Source organism: Oryx dammah, unplaced genomic scaffold, assembly GCF_014754425.2.
Source record: "Oryx dammah isolate SB20612 unplaced genomic scaffold, SCBI_Odam_1.1 HiC_scaffold_9, whole genome shotgun sequence".
NCBI lineage: Eukaryota > Metazoa > Chordata > Mammalia > Artiodactyla > Bovidae > Oryx > Oryx dammah.
Window position 1 is genome coordinate 29,839,641 of NW_024070193.1, and position 11,985 is coordinate 29,851,625.

General features: G+C 42.1%; 1 protein-coding gene across 7 annotated transcripts in view; it reads right to left on the bottom strand.

Annotated features, from left to right (window-relative positions):
• The window catches only part of FOXP1 (forkhead box P1), a 622,522-nt gene that overhangs the window by 161,095 nt on the left and 449,442 nt on the right, over positions 1-11,985 (bottom strand). Inside the window, exon 1 of one of the 7 annotated variants that reach the window (XM_040247249.1) lies at positions 11,825-11,974. The exons of the other annotated variants lie outside the window; for them this stretch is intronic. The gene's annotated coding sequence lies outside the window, so the exon portion shown is untranslated. Of the gene's footprint in view, positions 1-11,824; positions 11,975-11,985 lie in introns of those variants that run through there. 7 annotated transcript variants of the gene reach the window in all.

The following is an 11,985-nucleotide window of genomic DNA, read 5'->3' on the forward strand; positions in this document are numbered from 1 at the left end:
AATCCCTTGAACTTCACGGAGATGAAACGAGTCAATCCTAAAGGAAACCAACCCTGAATATTCATTGGAAAGACTGATGCTGAAGTTAAAGCTCCAATACTTTGGCCGTCTGATGCAGAGTCCTCACACTGGAAAAGATCCTGATGATGAAGGCAGAGGAGAAAAGGATGGCAGAAGACAAGATGGTTAGATAGCATCACTGACTCAATGGACATGAATCTGAGCAAACTACCGGAGAGAGTGAAGAACAGGGAAGCCTGGCATGTTGCAGTCCATGGGGTCACAAAAGTCGAGAAAACAATACGTACAGAATTTACAAATGGAGCAACTTGGTTATCACAAGAAAATGGAAAAGTGAGCTAATCTCACAGAGGGAATCCAGCCATTAAGAATATGAAAATATTAGGTGTCCAAGGAAAATTTCAATTCTAATGACTGTATAAATACTAGACACACAAAGAAAGATAGCTCCACAGCAGACTCTCAAGTCATATTACTGGTGACATGGGGGCTTCCCTTGTAGCTCAGTCAGTAAAGAATCTGCCTGCAGTGCAGGGGAACCAGGTTCAATGCCTGGGTTGGGAAGATCCCCTGGAGAAGGAAATGGCAATCCACTCCAGTATCCTTGCTTGGAAAACCTCCTGGACAGAGAAGCCTGTGGGCTGCAGTCCATGGGGTCACAAAGAGTCAGGCACGACTGAGCGACCAACACTTAAGTAAATAACAATCAAAAACACACTCTGTTAGAACTTTAATACACAGAAAGTCACAACAACCAGTGAAAAATCATCCAAGAACCTTTTCACCAGTCACTATTTGGTCTAATCTGTGACGTACAAATAAAGACGTAGACTCTGTGCATTAGTTCCTGATAGTTGATTCACTTGACTCCACCCCACTAAAAGCAAGTGGGGCCAACAAGCAATGCCTTACACTATCTGGGGTATTGGATTTGGATCAATGACCTAGAAGAGAAAAGTTCTATGTAGCATCATCCACTCTCAGAGCTCTGACAGCTCCATAAAGCATCCTATACTATGAAGGTGTTCTAGAACAGCGAATATTTAGAGAGGGCATGGCTTTTTTTCCAAATGCGCCACAGCCTCTGCAAGTGAGTTTATGAGACAATAGCTGGACAGACATGGTAAAAAACTGGAGCAGAGACCATCCCACTCCTACAACTCTCCAAAACTACGTGTTCAAGTTAAAACCCAAAGGGACAGGAAACGGAAAAGTCAAAGTTCCCTATCGTCATCACTGTCCTAATTGCAAAGACAGAGCTATGAGCAGTGTCGCCCCACCTGTGGGCGTGGGGAAAGATGAAGCCACCATGCAGCGTCCCCTCCACCACTGGGATCACTGCAGTTTCTTTACTGTCTTACACCAGTTTGAACCTCTAGATCTATTTCCAAGGCCAGTTTTCCCAAATCCTTACTGATGTGATTTTATATCCTTTTTAAAAAAATATTTATTTTTACTTATTTGGCTGCATAGAGTCTTAGTTGTGGCACCTGGGATCTAGTTCCCTGACCAGGGATCGAACCCAGTTCCCCTGTATCGGGAGCGCAGCATCTTAGCCACTGGACCACCAGGGAATTCCCTGATTTTACATTCTTTAAGTGATACATAAGATGGTGATCACTGTTATGACATTTAATAGTCATATATCCTTTGCTTTACTTTAAAATCTAGCAAGTAATGCAAAGACATGAGTACGGGTAGGTTGGGAGTGTGTCTGTGTTTGTATGGAAATGCAGGCAATCTATTAGAGTGTATTTTCTGAGGAGAAAAGATGACAAATGTCTTTTCCTTTTTCTTTTTAAAAAACTTCTCAGAAAAGCTGGGAAAGAGAACAGAGTTCTGCAGCTGTGCTTTTGTACCATGCCATGACTCACCAGCATTCATGCTATAGGGTTCAAACACCATCTCATGCAGCCACTACAAGAGAGACAGACACAGAAATACCACAAGGCTGCAGACAGAAGGAGGCATTCTGCTATAAGCCCCACCCCCAAAGGAAACTTAGGAAGCAGAAAAAGGGTCAGCAAATGCTATATTCACTTGCGGTTATGAATAACCTTTTTTATTTTAAGGTGTGTATAAGATGTTTCCTGCCAAAGAAGGCCAAAGTTAGGAATTTTCATGAGACAAAAAGAAAAAGGACATCTATGATCCTCTTGCAAAAGCAGCTGAAATAAGTTGAATGACCACAAATAGTCAGAAAGTCTGTTTGAAGTCTTATATAAGAGGGGAGAAAAAGCCCCACCATCATACTCTTACTCCATCTACCTATTAACACGGGGCCCTATAACCACCTTGCTGAGGCCCCGGTTGGCTGCTCCTGGCTGGAGTCAGTGCCAGACGCTGAATCACCACCACTGAGTCTCCGGCACCTGAGTTGTGTTTGGAAGGATTCCATTCAAGCACTGCCCAAGCCTGAGCCTGTCTAGCTTATGAGAGTTGACAAGACCACAGCCTGGGGTGCTGTGACTGGAGGCAGCATGAGCATTGCAGTGAAGTCAAACAGAAGTCAAGTTTATTAGAGAATGTCTAAAATGTTAAGCTGGATGCTGCAGCAAATCCATTTCCCCTTGTTAAGGAAGGACCAGACTGTATCCAAAAATGAGTATATACACTGGCCTGTCCTTTTCCATGGTTCCAAAGTAGAAATGGGGTGTGTGTGGGGGGGGTGTCAAATGCAAGAATAAATGAATCAAAGGGATCTATGAACTCACTGTAATAACCTGCTGTTTTCTGCAATTGCTTTTTATGAGGGTGCAGCCCGGTGACTCTCATTATGAATAATCCAGATTCTTATCTTTTCATACCTTGGAGTGAGACTTGCTAATTTTAAAAGCTGCAGAAAAACCAGGCTGGAATCATGCTCAAATAAAGGAGAATTTCCTATGATTTTACTAGTAGCACTGGACTTATTTTCGGCCCAAGCAAATGATGCTATATCCCCTTTTCTTCTTGTGATGTAAACCACACGTACTTCTGATGCCCTAAAAGGAAATTAAACCCTTAGAATGATACCTTCGCTAATTACCTTTCTTTCCTTAATTGAATTTTGGTCAAAGAAACAAGAGGGAGAACCAAGTTCAGTCAAGATAAAAGACAAAAGAATAAAACAGAAATGGGAAGAGGGGAAAGACCAAAATAGGACTAATAATCTAAAATGTGGAACTAATTGGGATTTGCCTGGTGGTCCAGTGGCTAAGATGCGTGCTGCAAGTGCAAGGGCCTAAGTGTGATCCCTGGTCGAAGAACTAGATCCCACGTGCTGCAACTAAAGACCCCATGTGTCGCAACTAAGACCTGGTACAGCCAGAAGAATACTTAGGAAAAAAAAGTTTGGAACTACTCACTCTTGGCCAAAGTTAGCCTAGATAGAAAAATCCAAGCATTTTCTAATAATTTACACTTTCAAAGCAGTAATTTCAAACAGCAAAGATCACACCTGCATAAGAACTTAAAGAAATGAGGAACATCTAGAAACAGGGGGGCAAGGGGAGACTCGTAATTCCCCATGTTTAAAATTACTAAAATAAACATGATGTACTGAACTGCTTACTATGTGCCAGGCACTATGCCAGTTAGTTGCTTTACACTTTAAAAAAAAATTTTTTTTTTCTCTTTTGTTCCCAAGCATTTCGAAGGCAAGCAAGGGAAACATAATTATCGATGTAAAATGGAAAAGCTAAGATGGTGAGGTTTGGTGACTTGCCCAAGGTCACAAGTCTAGTGAGTGGTTAGGAGAGAAATATAAAAACAAACAAACATTGTCTTCTGAGAACTTGATACTCACATTCTATCTACCAAGGTCAATGATTAGACCAAATATGGCCAAGGGTAATGCTGGCATATGGACATGCAGTCCTCTGGAGCCAAAAAAGCACGAATGAATGTGCATGCCACTGCCTTGGGATGAAAGAGAAAGCCTTCCGCAGTATCACACGTCCCGACGTATTTGCCTCTTTTCCCCACACTGAAGACTTGTCTTTTTTTTTTTTTTCCCAACCAGATCTTCTTGTTCCCAGGACTCTTGGAGTCACAGTCACTTCTGTAATTCTCTTGTGTTCTCTGCCCGAATTTACCTGGCATCCAAGTATCTTCTCCATTTAAACTCTACCCTTCCCAGACAAATACTCCAAGATCTGATCTATAAATAGAATTGTAAAAAGTTGAATTCAAAGAAGCAGAGTAGGATGGTGGTTGCCAGGGGCTGGAAGGAGGGAAGATGGCAAGGTACTCAACAAAGGCCAAGAAGGTTCAGCTGTGTGACATGAATAAGCTCCGCGAATGTAACCTACGGCACCATGACTATACTCAGTAATACGGTACTACGTGCCTGGAGTTTTCCAAGAAGGTACATCTTAAATCCTCTCACTATATACACAAAAGGGTAATTATATAGAGGTGATGGACAAGGTATTTAATTTCAGTGTGGTGATCTTTTCGCAATGTACAGCTATATGAAAACAAGCTGTACACCTTAATGCACGTACCATTTCTTTATGTCAAAGTTATCTCGATAAAGTTGTTTGAAAAGTAAAATAAATCTTAAAAAAAAATAATACATTCTACCTTTTCCTAAAATCTCATCCAATTCCTTCAGGTAGTGGAATCCTTCCCTTGGGAGCCCAGGGAGTGGCGGTGCCTGTGAGTGGCGCTAGCATCCTGGGTCTCTACTGCTGGGAGGGCCATCCCCAAGCAGGCAGACAGGAAGATCTCCAAAACGCCCTCACAATTATCGACGCAGGTTCACCCATCTCTGGGGACACTGATGCTGTCACCCTCATCCTCTGACTTTGACCCTTTCTTCAAGCCCCAGTAGGGACATGTCCCCTGTTCCATGGTTCAAGTGAGCCAAGGTCGGACTTTTGCAGAAAGAGCTGTTCGTACGGCAAACAAAGGGGACACGGAGCTGAGAGAGGATAGATTTCTTCTCAGTTTGACCGAAGTCCAGCCGCAGTTTACGCAGTCCGACACCTGTGTCTCTGCTCCCCCTTTGTTTAAGTTCGACCCACCTTTCTCCACCTTCCAGGCAGGGCGAGTCCAGTAGGATTTCTGGCCCTTGTGCTTATAATCCACTGTAGATTCTCACATTCTGCTATAGCTCCTTGTTACTTGTCAAAGTGGTGGTGGGGGTGTTAAGTGATTGAGAACTTCTAGGATCTACTCTGTTAGCAACTTCCAAATACACAATACAGTATTATTATTAACTTCAGTCACCATGCTGTATGTGACATCCTTAAAACTTATCTTTATAGCTTTTGACAAACCACCCATTTCCCTAATCCTCAAACTCTGGCAATCACCCACCTGTTCTTTGTTTTTATGAGTTTGATCACGTTAAATTCCACATACAAGTAAGATGATAAGTATTTGTCTTCTCTGACTTATTTTACTTAGCAGGACGTTCTAAAGACCCACCCATGTTGCTAAAAATGACAGGATTTCCTTTTTATGGGTGAATATTATTCCCTGTGTGTATGTATGTATATCACATTGTCTTTATTCATTCATCTATCGAAGGACATTTAGGTTTTCTTTTTCCATATCTTGACTACTGTTACATAGTATTGCAATGAACGTGGGGCTGTAGATATTTTTTCCAGGTAATGATTTCATTTCCTTTGGGTACATACCCAGAAGTGGAATTGCTGGATTTATGACAGCCCTATTTTTAATTTTTTCAGGAACTTCCACACTGTTTTCCATAGTGGTTGTACCACTTGACATTCCCCCTAGCAGTGCAGAAGAGTTTACCGTTCTTCATAGCCTCACAAACTCTTTGTTAATTCTTGTCTTCTTGATAAGAGTCATTCTAATGGGTGTGAAGTGACATCTTACTATGGCTTTGATCTGCATTTCCAATTAAATGTATCCTAAAAACTTGTGATTCCTGGCTGGTGGGAATAGGGAAGATACTTATATAAGTTGCCATTTTGTGAGTGTATATTGGCTGACAACTACTGAACAGTACTGGTACACGATCTCATTTAATTTTCACAGTCCTTTAAAGCAGTATTATACCCAGTTAACATATATGGAAACATAGGAGCAGAGAGGTTAAATTCTAAAGATTATGTGAGATAAACACAACCCTTAGCATAGCACCTATACATGACAATTACTTATTTAATGGAAACTAGTGCTATAGTCGGAGAAGGCGATGGCACCCCACTCCAGTACTCTTGCCTGGAAAATCCCATGGATGGAGGAGCCTGGTAGGCTGCAGTCCATGGAGTTGCTGAGGGTCAGACATGACTGAGCGACTTCACTTTCACTTTTCACTTTCATGCACTGGAGAAGGAAATGGCAACCCACTCCAGTGTTCTTGCCTGGAGAATCCCAGGGACGGCGGAGCCTGGTGGGCTGCCGTCTATGGGGTCGCACAGAGTCGGACACGACTGAAGCGACTTAGCAGCAGCAGCAGTGCTACAGTATACTGCCCCATAAATGAGAAAAGACATTTTGTGGGAAACAAAGATTCCTCTTCCCTAGTGATCTCAATCCACTGGCTTAGTCCCTTTAGAGAGACACTGAGAAAACCAGAGTTTTCTCTAATGAGCCCAGAGGAATCTCGGTATCCGGCTTGGCTATAAATTGTTTTATGTAGACAGAAAGCTTATCGAGTGTGCCCAAGGTCACAGAGTCTAGCTTAGAATACCTTCCTTTATACTTCAAGAACGACATAACTCGAAAAGGCTACTAATGTACACATCCATGGACGCAGAATTCCTGCATTCACATGGGAGCTGCATTCGCATGCTAGACAGGACAGATCATTACAGAAAAATTTAGAAATATCTAGAAGAACACAGTGAGTTAATCTAAGCAACGCTCAAAGGAACTTTGTAGTGACCTTTTGGAAGATCTGATAACTCTGGTCAAGGAATTAGAAATATTTTCTTAAAAGGGAGGTTAAAACAAAACTGTGTTCATCAGATGGACAGTAGCGCTCACAGACTTGTGCTCAGTGATCTTTCCAGCTTCTGGTCACTGCAGCATAAGGTGGAACTTGAGTCTCCAGGCAGGAAGAAATGGGCATTCCCTGGGAATTTGGGGGAATTACTGACCTTGGGGGAGGCATAGCACTTCCAAAGAAAGATAGGTTTACTTTATAAAACATTAATGTACTTCTACAGAAGCAGCACATGGTCGTGAAGTGTCCATCAGTCCTTCTGCCTGATTTGAATCCCAGCTCCACCGCTTGCAACCGGTGTGACCCTAGACAAGTTACCTAATCTCTCTGTGCCTCAGTTTCTTCAACTGTTAAAATGAGAAGAAATAACAGTCCCTATTATCATAATTAATATATACAACGTGCACAGCCTAGGATCTGATGTCGAATAAGTGCTTCAGTTTTTAAGTTGGAGAAAGATAAATATCATATGACATCACTTACATGTGGAATTTTAAAAAGTGATACCAATGAATTTACTTATAAAATAGAAATAGACTCACAGACATAGAAAACAAACTTATGATTAGCAAAGTGGGAGGGACGGATACATTAGGAGTTTGGGATTAACATATACACAGTTTTATATATATATGAGAAAACAAACAAGGATCTACCATAGGGCACAGGGAACTATATTAAATATCTTGTAATAACCTATAGTAGAAAAGAATTTAAAAAAGGATGCACATGTGCAGGCGTGCCAAGTGGCTTCAGTCGTGTCCGACTCTTTGCGACCCCATGGACTGTAGCCCACCAGGCTGCTCTGTCCATGGGATTCTCCAGGCAAGAATCCTGGAGTGCGTTGCCATGCCCTCCTCCAAGGAATCTTTCTGACCCAGGGATCAAACTCACATCTCTTATGCCTCCTGCATTAGCAGGTTGGTTCTTTACCATTTGGACCACCTGGGACGTCCAAAAAAGAATACATACATATATACATATATATATGTACAAAGATTCGGTGCAGCACTGAATCACTGTGATATACACCTGAAACAATGCAACACTGTAAATCAACCAGACTTCGATTTTAGAAAAGCACTTAAAAATGAAGTATCTTAGAAGATACGAAAAATGGAAAGGTTAATTCAGAAAATAAAAAGTCAACTGTAATAGCCTCATCTACACATGATACCCTGCCAACATTTGAGGGCATGCTTATGTAAATTACTTTTCTGAAGCAAAACTGGAACCATCATTTACACACTTTTGAAAATAATTTTTTCAAATTAAAAACATACTTTGAATGGAGATTTTTCGAACTTAATGTCTATGTTCAGCTTCCAACAAACAAACAGTTCTGAGAACCAAACAACTAAATTCTGCCCCTACCCTATTCTAGAAACCTTCCAGAAAAGGTCTGAACGTAGACTTAAAACTGCAGATGGCATGTGACTAATTTTTATTCTGTTAAGTAGTAACCATAGGAAGGAACCCAAGACACACGAGAATTCAAGAATCACACAGCAACACTGAGGGTTAACAGAACGTTTCAAATCTTTTGCCCCCAAGTCCACAACCACAGAGTAACTTCTCACTTTGCACAGCCAATGAGCAGTGTCTGTTTTTTTGCAAAGAACCAACTAACTTGATTTTTGTGGAAGTTAAATTGCCAACATCACGTTGAGTTAAAGCGAAACAAAACAAGAAATCAAATTTTTAGCCCAATCTGTATCCCCTCTTAAAAAAACCCCCAAAGCTCCTAACTTTGATGCTGAAGAGATTAAAAGTCAGCATGATTACTCTCCAGCAGTTCCTCCCTTCCATCTCCATCAACACCATGCACTAGATTTATTTCCCAGTCCAGTTTCTTGATGGCAAAATACTTTCTCATGAGACTGCCTGTGGTCAGGGCTGAGTATGTCACAGGAAAAATGTTCCTCATGGCATCTAGATCATCCCCTTTTCAGGTCTTGCCTGACCATGAAATACAGACACACCCGGAAATTATAAACTATTTTAACAAGAGGACGTTTTCCCACCTCAAAAGAGGGATCATCTTCACAGCCTACCTATGTCCCAAGGGTGTTCCGAGTATTAATGACTTAGCATTAGTCAGGCACTTTGATTTGTACAGACAAAAGGCCCCGTATAAGTACAAAGTATGATGATCCAACTCAAGTGCCTTTCGGAGAGTCACCCAAGGTGACGAAGAGAGGCGGTGGAAAGGTTAGCGCTTCTATGGCTGGCCTCTCCAGCACGAAGCCACCTCCCAGGCACACACATGCAGGGCGATCCTGATGGAAGCTACACTGTGTTTGAGGGTTGACTGCATTGTTCCCTTATATAGTCAATGGAGAGGGAATCCCTCTGTGTTCATATTTCCAATTCACATTCCAAGACAGTATAGGCAACAAAACAGATTTTCAGCTGTGGTTTATAAGGGCTTGATATGACCGGGCCAGGCACTATGCTAGGATCATCGTTTGTTCAGGGTGTGGACACAGGGGGCAGCCCCTGCACAAAATCATGCTGTAGTTATTACAAAACGTGCCCGTCTGTGCATGTACATGTAGGTCAGTGCGTGCCTATGTATAAAGAACGTCGCCGGGCACTGATGCAAGCCCTGCCAGAAGATGAAAACAGAGAAAACTTTTTTTTTTTGGTTTGCTTGTTTAAAAAAAATCTACATTTCATGTAGACTTGAGACCTTCCCAAGGTCTCTAGAGGACTTGATCTGAGACAACCAACAGCCCTGCAGGTCATCACAGTAAAGACGGAAAGATGTTTTGAGGGTATCTTCGAAACCTACAAGCAGACTCTTTGAAGGATACCACCTGCCTGACACGCTTTAAGAGAGAAGCAAAAGTTGGCCACTAATAAAATGTTGCTGCTCACTGGTTACAGAAACTCTGGTATATTTTCCTTTAACTGAGCTGTTTATGTTTCAATGGAAAGTCATAATATAGCCTTCAACGAAACTGTAAGAACTGCTGATTTACCCCAATGGCATCGTTATTTAAAACACATACACACACACAAACATACTCTATCTCTCTCACTCACACACGTCATAAAAACAGAGCTACTGAGGCAGGCATAACTAAGGAAAGCATCTAGAAAAGCCAAACTACAGAACAACTAATCCTGGGAAATCCTGGGCCATAAAATCATCCACCGCAATAGATTAATTCTCAGTAACAGCTGGGCAGACTCTCAGAAGGCATGCAGGCTCCTGAGTCTTAAGGGTTAACTTGGTTGCCTTTAAAAAAAAAGAAAATGACACATATAATTTCCTTTTATCATGAAACAATGCATTTATTCTTTTCTGTATGTCTGTTAAAGGGCACGGCTTTCTGAGTGGAAAACAAAACAGAACTTGGTCACATGTTTATTTGCTTCAGCTACTCCCTTCCCCTTCTGATAAATAATCAAACATGCCATCCAGAAAAAACAAAACCAGCGAGCTGGGAAATTTGATGGTCATCAAATAGACTGCGATACCAAGAAAAGCAGCCCACTGTTCCCACACTGGGTTTTCGGCCCCCACACCTACACTAACATCTGAGTAAATATCTCCAGTCACTCTTTCCATTTTCCCTGCAATTACTCCTACTGTTATACAAATTGTCCTTAAGGCAGTCTCAAACCTAATTTTTTTTCCCTCACAAAGTAGAACAACTTCTGAACATGAAAAAGTCAGCCTAGCGAGGGCCATACACATATACACACACATGCACTTACTTATTTTATATATTGAAATGTTTCTTCCTTGAGAGGTGGGGGGACAATGGCCGAGCCTACTTCTTTTTCTGTTCTAATAGATGGTTGATTTAGAGGTTAAAATGTAAGTATATTTCGTCTGGGGACTAACAAACAAGGTTTAGAGTAGTAACAATTCCCTTCAGATCAAAAGAGCTAATTTTCTACTTCCTGTCTATTCCCTGACCAGTACATAGTAAAAAAAAAAAAAAAAAAAATTAGCACCTGGCTTACCAATTATACTGAAGTTGGGGGTCAGGGTTGGGGGAGGGGTGTGGGGAGAGGGGAGGGGAGCCCGAGGGATGTCCACAGCAGACAGGAAAAGGTGGAACCTTTTGGGAAAAAAAAAGACAAACCATGAGTTGAAAAAGTCATTCCAAGAGAAAGGACCCAGGAGCGACCACATGGCTCTTGGGCACAGAAAGAAGCAGCAGCCCGGGTCCAAGGGCTCTCCCTGCCATCCTAATTATCCACGATGAACATTCTGAAAAGACCCTTCCCACATCAAAGTTAACAACCATCTCAGAAAGTGAGGCGGGCTTTCTCTTTCCTTTTTGCAGTTCACTCCGTTTAAACAATAGTAATATGAATGAGATAATGACCGTGCTTGTTTCAGCAGTCTGACTTTTATTGGCATGAAATTGGTACAAATATTATCAAGACCGATGCACAAACGACGACGGGGTCACGATGCATGCATCGAGGACAATCCGGCAGACGCAGAATTACCAAGGCACCATCCCCACACCCCCACCCCCGACTCCTGGTGATAACAGGAAGGAAAAGAAGGCGACACAAAACGCCATCACAAATAAGCAGAGCAAGGTTCTAATCTCCGTTCAAGCCCCTAAACCCAAGTCCTGACAACCCGCAGCTGCTGACTTAGCTGAGACTACCCGAAGACGCATTTGAAAGCAAGACTGAATCACTAAGGGGTTAGAAAGAACCGGTCCTCTCAAGGCTCTAAAAAGAAAAACGGCTTTGATGGGGTTCGGGGGGGGGGTGAAGAATAGTAAACAAGTTGGATCATCTAATTTTGCCCTTCAGAGAATGTCCGTGCAGGAGTGGATCCCTACTTTTTAAAGTTTCACCCAGCAAAATGTTCCGTTGGTTTTTTTTTTTTCCTTTCCTTTTCCTCCGGACACTTACAGAGAAAATGAAGAGTTTGACCGAAAGAGCTCGCACTGTCTGCCTCTGGATTTCCGTCTTCTTGCTGTCGATGGTTCTGGCTGTTTCTGTGAAGCGGGGGTTGCCGAGTGGTAAAAAAGATGTTTGAATAAACAGGAAGTCCTGTGCGGCTGAAGTACACT